We start from the raw sequence: 8,118 nt of genomic DNA, 5'->3' as shown, positions 1-8,118 counted from the left end.
GACCAGGCTGGCCTCAAACTCAGAAATCCGCCTGCCTCTGCCTCCCAAGTGCTAGGACTAAAGGCGTGTGCCACCACTGCCTGGCTCTTTGACTGTTGTGTCAATGTTTTCTATGGTATCTTCTACCCCTGAGATTCCCTCTTTTATCTCTTGTATTCTGTTGGTGATGCTTGCATCTATGACTCCTTATCTCTTTCGCAGGTTTTCTATCTCCAGAATTGTCTCCCTTTGTGATTTCCTTATTGTTTCAATTTCCATTTTTAGATCCTGGATGGTTTTGTTCATTTCCTTCACCTGTTTGCTTGTGTTTTCCTGTAGTTCTTTAAGGGATTTTTGTGTTTCCTCTTTTTAATGGCTTCTAGCTGTGTTCTCCTGTATTCTTTAAGGGAGTTATTTATGTCCTTCTTAATATTTTCTATCATCATCATGAGAAATGATTTTGAATCTGAATCTTGTTTTTCCAGTGTGATGGTGTGTCCAGGACTTGCTATGGTGGGAGAATTGGATTCTGATGATGCCAGGTAACCTTGGTTTCTGTTGCCTATGTTCTTATGCTTGCCCCCTGCCATCTGGCTATCTCTAGTGCTACCTGCCCTGGCTAAATCAGGGGCCTGCCCTTCCTGTGATCCTAGTTATGTCAGAACTCCTCAGAGTCAAGCTGTCTCTGTGATCCTGTGATCCTGGGCTAATTAGAGTGCCCCGGAATACAGCTTCCTCTGGGAATTATGGGACTCGCTGCAGAGTTTGCACACAAGGTCTGCTCAGGGCACCAACCTAGACAGACGGGAAGGAACCAGTGCCACTGATCTGGTGGAGTTCCTGTGTGCCTGAGTCCCGCTGGTCCCAGTTACCGACCTGGTTGCTTTCAAAGGCAGATGACAAACAGATTCATTCCAATGTTGATCATGACTATTAACCTTTTTTTTAATCAAAGATTTATTTTATGTATATGATTACACTGTAGCTATACAGATAGTTATGAGCCTTCATGTGGTTGTTGGGAATTCAATTTAGGACCTCTGCTTGCTCTATTCAACCCAGCTCATTCTGGTCAGCCCCGCTGGCTCTGGTCGGCTCTGCTCGCTCAGTCCCTGCTTGCTCTGGCCCAAAGATTTGTTTATTCTTATAAATAAGTACACTGTTGCTGCTTTCAGACACAACAAAGAGGGCATGAGATATCATTACCGGTGGTTGTGAGCCACCATGTGGTTGCTGGGATTTGAACTCAGGACCTTCGGAAGAGCAGTCAGTGCTCTTACCGGCTGAGTCATCTTGCCAGCCCGACTGTTTGTTTGTTTGTTTGTTTTGTTTTGTTTTTGTTTTTGTTTTTGTTTTTTGAGATGGAGTTTCTCTGTGTAGCCCTGGCTTTCCTGGAACTCACTCTGTAGTCCAGGCTGGCCTCAAACTCAGAAATCTGCCTGCCTCTGCCTCCCAAGTGCCGGGACTAAAGGCATGCGCCACCACGGCCCAGCACCAGCCTGACTATTAACCTTTAGATCCCAGTTACACATCACATCGAGATTCTATCTACATCCAGATGTGTGGATCACTGAATGGCCACAAGGGGGTCAAAGCAGCAGCAGCCCACTTCAGGGAGCTTCAAGTGGTCACAGGGAGGCAGAGGCAGATACAAAGAACCATGCTAGTTAAACGCCACTTAGCACTCCCTGTGTGGGGAATGGCCACAGGATCGTGGGGTTGAGCTGAGCCTTGGAGGCCAGGTACAGGATCAGATGTGGTGGCCAGACAGATGGATAGAGGGCTGGATAGATGGCTCAGTGCCACGGACCACCCTAGTCAGGTATGATGGTCCCTGAAATGAGGGTCCTCAAAGCTAGGTGGGTAAGGATTCTGCTGTGACAAACCAACACAGAAGCAATTTGAATCTGAGTGTATTTTGCAGCTCTCAAGCAGGGAATTTTATACATTAAAAAATATATATATTACAACTCTTAGAAACTGTATCCAGTGAAACAATCACAAATACCAACAAAAATCATTTGGAGCAGTGAAGCCCAAAAATTATCCAAGCATTACAACTCGGAAAACTATTCACTCAGTGACTCACAAACAGAACAGGTAACATCATTATTAATATAAATCATCAAAATGTAACAATTCTAAAAGCACATATTCAGTGGGGCAGTCGTCCAAGGCTAGTGGCATACTTCCAAGAGCAGGTTAATAAATCTTTATGGTCAATGCTCTTAACCACCGAGCCAACTCTTCAGCCCCATATAGTCAATTATTATTTAACATCTAATGCCTGACTTTTTGTAAATCTTCAACGCATAAATTTAATTCTTTTTAATTGAGGCTTTTTTTTTAACCATCTACCAAAACCCACCTCCGATGACACATGTGTAGCCATATGAAATGTTATTGTTGGGAAAGTTTTTATCTGTCATAATGCTATTATATAACTTTATAAATTATTTTTAAAGTAAAGCGTTGGTTTCCCCAGAGATAAGGTCATGTTAGTGACCCCATCTCAAGAGCCAGTTTCTTACCCATTATTCTCGCTTAAGATCTTGGCCTAGGCTACTAGGAACATGTAAACAAGAAAGGAATAAGAGAAAACAAAACAGATAGATTGCCATGAGAACTACGGCTCAATATTTTTTTCTCCGACGAAGAGTTCCACAACTGGTTCCAAGAGGCCTCCCCCTTTTGAGATCAATCGCCTCAGTCTGTGGAACTTGTCACACAGATCAATCCTACTGGAGGTGGTGTGGCAGCTCAGTGCTTAAGAGAACGGTGGGCCGGGCAGTGGTGGCACACGCCTTTAATCCCAGCACTTGGGAGGCAGAGGCAGGCAGAGTTCGAGGCCATCCTGGACTACAGAGTGAGTTCCAGGACAGCCAGGGCTACACAGAAAAACCCTGTCTTGGAAAAACCAAAACAAACAAACAAGCAAACAAAGAGAACTGTGGTTCTTCCACAGGACCTGGGTTCGATTCCCAGAACCTACAGACCTGTTAACAAAACATCCACAACTCTAGCCCCAGAGGATCCAATACCCTCTTCTGTCCTCTGAGGGGAAGGCATGAATGTGGTGCACATACGTGCAGGCAAAACACCTTTTTTTTTTTTTTTTTTTTTTTTGGTTTTTTGAGACAGGGTTTCTCTGTGTAGCCCTGGCTGTCCTGGAACTCACTCTGTAGACCAGGCTGGCCTGGAACTCAGAAATCCGCCTGCCTCTGCCTCCCAAGTGCTGGGGTTCAAGGTGTGTACCACCACTGCCCAGCAGGCAATACACCTATAAAATTAAATTAAATTAAATTAAATTAACTGGAACAGATGGAGAGAGGCAGTTGGAGTAAGCTGTGACCAACAACGGGAGCCAGGCTGAGCTGAAGCCCCAAGAACAGTCCGAAACTTTCTACTTATCCCTTCTTTGACATATCATGTCCTTCACGGGGTTGGGTCCTCCTGGGATCCAGGTGGAAAAAATATTGGCGCCTTTCCTCCCCATAAGCATTTAATGCAGCCATGCATCTATATGCTCCCAACCTGCATTTATGTTTGTAGGCTGTGCTTTGTGCCCCTGTGTGTGCATGCTGACACGTGTTTAGGTGTGGATGCGTGTGAAGGCCAGAGGTCGGGATCGGGTATCTCTGCCTTAGTTTTTGAGATGGGGGTCTCTGAACCAGTTACTTACCACCTATGTTAGTTAAACAGGCTAACTAACCCTCCCCAGCACTGAGATTCCGGGTGCACACCGACGCAGCTGGCTTTGACACGGGTGTTGGGTCTCTGATCCTTGGATCCATGCGTTCGTCCAGCAAGCATCTTACTGACTGAGCCATCTGGTCACCCTCAGGGTACCCTTTGAGTTTCACCTCATGGGCAATGCTAAACAGGTTTAGCGTCTTTGTATCCAGCAAACTATAGCCATCCTGCCTCTGCAGTCACGGGCACATTGGCTCCTCGGGGAGAGACAGCCTGGAAGCTACTGGACTATTCATTGGATAGTGGCTTTGAGCAGACGCAGCCTGATCTCTGCATGGCTGTATTGGAGCATCGGTCAGAGCTTGCATGGCTCCTGGAGAAGGCAGAGGGAGAGGCATCCTCCCTGGTCCATGGCTCCCATATCATCTCCCAGCTGGGGAACCTTGCCTTCCTGACTCGGAAGGGGAGAAGAGTCTGAACGAACATGTGGCTTTATCCCCAGGACAGACTGCTTCCCTCTTAAGGATTCCTTGTCCCAGTGACCTACCAAACACAGGGCAAGGCCAGAAACCCCCACTCCCTAAATCCCAGGGCCGGCCCCCTGGGATCTGAAGCAATCAGAACCCAGGCAAGAGACTGCTCAGATCACACCCATCTGCAGCTGTGTCCCACTTCTCTCTCATAGCTGATTCTGTATACAGGTCCTAGGCTATCAGACTTGAAGCTATTGGGACCTATTGGTGACACACTCCATATGATAGACATACCTTAACTAAATGGGTCCCCTCTCCCCTCCACATTCTCAAGTCACATTCCTTCCCCAAAATGCCAGATGCTCCCTCGCCGCTTTGCACAGCTCAGGCACCTGCCTACGAGCGTGTGCTATGGGATACCCATCATTTGTACAGAACAAATCTGTAGTGGCTATTCCTGGTTGTCAACTTGACTCTGAAATGAACTCTAATCCAGAATTGGAAGGCTCACCTGTGGTCCTGATCTGGAGGCTGGGAGATACCAGTTTTTGACCTGACCTGGATCTTGGCATGGAGGTCTTGAGCCAGAGTGGCTATGAATCCCAGATTAAGACAGGGAGATCGCTCTGAGTTCAAGGTCACCTGGGACAAAGCAAGTCCCAGATCCAGGTGTGGTGGGTGGCACACACCTTTAATCTGGGCTGCACCTTCTGCTGGAAATGCACGTAAGGACCTTGGAAGAAGGAAGATTGGCTCTCTCTTCCTCCCCTGCTTGCCTTGTGGGACTGAGCAGCTGTTAGATCCTTGGACTTCCATTCACAGCTGCTGCGGACCATTGTTGGGGAGTCGGACTACAGACTCTAAGTCATCAACAAACTCTTTATAGGGACTACCATAAGTTCTGTGACTCTAGAGAACGCTGACTAATACACTCTCCTGTCTCTGAAACCTCTAAGAAGAAACCATAACTCTGCCCCCAAACTATTCAGAGCTCCTGCTGTGCGAACAGTGATGTCAATACTCATTATAAATCTTTTAACCATAGGGGCAGTCCATCTCAGTGTCTGCTGGAACTCCAAAACTTCACTTTGTCCCTGCCCTGCCTGCATCCCATCAGCTCTAGTGAGGGTGGCCTGATGCTCTAGCAGGCCTCTTCCCTGCATTCCTGGTGGAGTCTCAACCCTACACACTTTTCCAAGAGGGGCTTCTAGCCCTAACTTGATCTTCCTAGGAAGCTGGCATGTCTTGGAATGATAGTAGGGTGTGTATTTTGGAGCTAGGAGTTTCTGCAGTCCACCATGTAACAGAGGCAGGGAGTGGCTGACTCCTATCCTCCCGAGACCCCAGCTGCCTCTGAGGGAGGGAAAGAAGGCCCGCCCCAGGTCTGCCTTAAGCTCCCCCCCTCAACATTCACCCACGTTCAACATTAAGTTGCTATTGTAGAGATATAGAACCAGTTTACTGAAAATAGTAAGACGAAAAAGTAGACGAGAGGCGTGCCAGAGAAATGCGCAGCGGCAGCTCGCCTGCTTTTGGTGATGCGCATAACCCAGTGTCCCCCCCTCCCCCGTTCCACCCCCTCTCGCCTCCCTCCAGGTTCCTGTGCCACTTCCTCAGAGAAGGCAGAGCTGAAGAGGGGCATCTGGCCTTGAAGACTCTCTCATTTGGGTATTTTCTGAGAAATGAAGAAGTTCCAAGCAAGGACTTGAAGTCCTCCAGCAATTGTACTGGAGGATGGAGCCACCAACGCGTGGGCGTGGGCGTCACAGCACGAGACGTCAAGTCAGAGTAGGATCCTCCCTCTGGGCTCTGAGGGAGCCTGGCTGGCCTGCATTGAGGCAAGAGTGCCCTGTAGCCTCCACAGGGATCTGCAGAGATCATTACAGCGAGTCTCCATTACTCTCATTCCACGGCCCAGGCAAAGCCCACCATGTAACAGAGGTCAGCTGGCTTTAATGGAAGTCCCTCCCCATTTCCTTCTGTAATACATAATAATGTATTATTACTATAACTATTACTATTATTATTATTAGTCAGGGAAGCAGAGACACTTCCTAGAATGTCTGCCTTGTGGGCTCTAGATCCACAGGAGTGGGGCCTCAGGGGGCTTGGGCTGGCCTCTTTCTAGATAGGTGTGAACAGGCAGGGCCAGGCTCAGCCTCTCTCTCTCCACACTGAGGTCTACCATCTGCTCTTCCCTCTGGACTCCAGAATGGTGCCATTCTCCTGGGGTGTTTGCTCAGAAGTTGGGGGTATCCTGTGACTTAGACCTCGGTGTTGCTGCCTGTATTAGTCAGGGTTCTCTAGAGTCACAGAACTTATGGTAGTCTCTATTGTAGTAAAGGAATTTATTGATGACTTACAGTCTGTAGTCCAACTCCCAACAATCAACTCCCAACAATGGTTGGCAGCAGCTGTGAGTGGAAGTCCAAGGATCTAGCAGTTGCTCAGTCCCACAAGGCAAGCAGGCGAAGCAGAGCGAGCCTTCCTTCTTCCAATGTCCTTATATAGGTCTCCAGCAAAAGGTGTGGCCCAGATTAAAGGTGTGTGCTACCACACCTTTAATCCCAGAATTGAACTCGTAGATAGATCTTCCTGTCTTAATTTTCTGGGATTCATAGCCACTATTGCCTCAAGATCTCCATGCCAAGATTCAGGTCAGAAACTTGTATCTCTCAGCCTCCAGATTAGGGCCACAGGTGAGCCTTCTAATTCTAGATTGTAGTTCATTTCAGATATAGTCAAGTTGACAACCAGGAATAGCCACTACACTGCCTCTTTTTTTTTTTTTTAATTTTTTAAATTTTAAATTAAAATAGAATTGTATGGCTTCTCCCTTTTCTCCCTCTACCTCTCCCATACTTCCTCTCCTCAAATTCATGGCCTCATTTTCTTTGTTATTGTTTTATATATGTATATGTGTATGTATGTGTGTGTGTCTATGTGGTCTATGTGGTGTGTGTGTGTGTGTGTGTGTGTGTGTGTGTGTGTGTGTGAATGCAACCTGTTGAGTTCATCAAGTGTTGCTTGCATATATAAGAGGTCAGGACTGGCCAGTTGGTATTAAGCAGCCAATCAAGGGATCATCCCTGGGAAGAATGAATTCTCCCGAATCGCAGCATTTGTTAGCTGCCTGTGGTTCTGTGTCTAGGTGCTGGGGCATGGATTTCCCCCTTCCATGTTAGCATGTCTACTGGCATTATCCAAGTTCAGGACTTGTTTAGGCAGCCGTATTGTTGATATATCATGAGGGACATTTCCTTGTCAATTCTAGGAGACACAATCTCGCAACAGATTTCCTGATCATCTGCCTCTTACAGTCTTTCCGCCCCTCTTCAGCCATGGCTCCTGTCTTCACTAGGGTTTGACTGCTGTGAACAGACACCATGACCAAGACAACTCTTATAAGGACACCATTTAATTGGGGCTGGCTGACAGGTTCAGAGGTTCAGTCCCTTACCATCAAGGCAGGAGCAAGGCAGCATCCAGGCAGACATGGTGCAGGAGGAGCTGAGAGCTCTACATCTTCATCTGAAGGCTGCTAGTGGAAGACTGGCTTCCAGGCAGCTAGGGTGAGGGTCTTAAAGCCCATGCCCACAGTGACACACTTCTTCCAAAAAGGCCACAGCTATTCCAAGGCCACACCTCCAAATAGTGCCACTCACTGGGTCAAGTATATTCAAACCACCACAGTTCCTAAGTCTTAGATGCAAGTGTTATGCTGCAGATGTGAGGTTGGGCACCTCATGAATAATTAAACTCTGATTTTTGATCAGTTGTGGGTTTTTGTAATGGGCTCCATCTCATATGAATCCATGCTTCATTATGAAGAGAAGCATGCTTGATGAGGGGTGAGAGCTGCACTTACCTGTGGTTATAAGGGTGAGTATTTAGAATGCAGTTAGCACTGGGCGGTGGTGGCACACGCCTTTAATCCCAGCACTTGGGAGGCAGAGGCAGGCAGATTTCTGAG

At 47.4% G+C, this 8,118-nt stretch overlaps 1 long non-coding RNA gene across 1 annotated transcript; it reads left to right on the top strand.

The window, feature by feature from the left end:
- The first annotated feature begins 487 nt into the window (after window positions 1–487).
- On the top strand, window positions 488–6,156 carry LOC116075302. The gene is made up of 2 exons (XR_004112517.1): window positions 488–521; window positions 5,742–6,156. It is a non-coding gene; the product is annotated as an uncharacterized LOC116075302 (long non-coding RNA).
- Window positions 6,157–8,118: the final 1,962 nt, after the last annotated feature.

The sequence above is a fragment of the Mastomys coucha genome, unplaced genomic scaffold, assembly GCF_008632895.1.
Source record: "Mastomys coucha isolate ucsf_1 unplaced genomic scaffold, UCSF_Mcou_1 pScaffold3, whole genome shotgun sequence".
Taxonomy (NCBI): Eukaryota; Metazoa; Chordata; class Mammalia; order Rodentia; family Muridae; genus Mastomys; species Mastomys coucha.
Note: the sequence above shows the minus strand (reverse complement) of the source record. Positions and strands in the feature narration are given on the sequence as shown.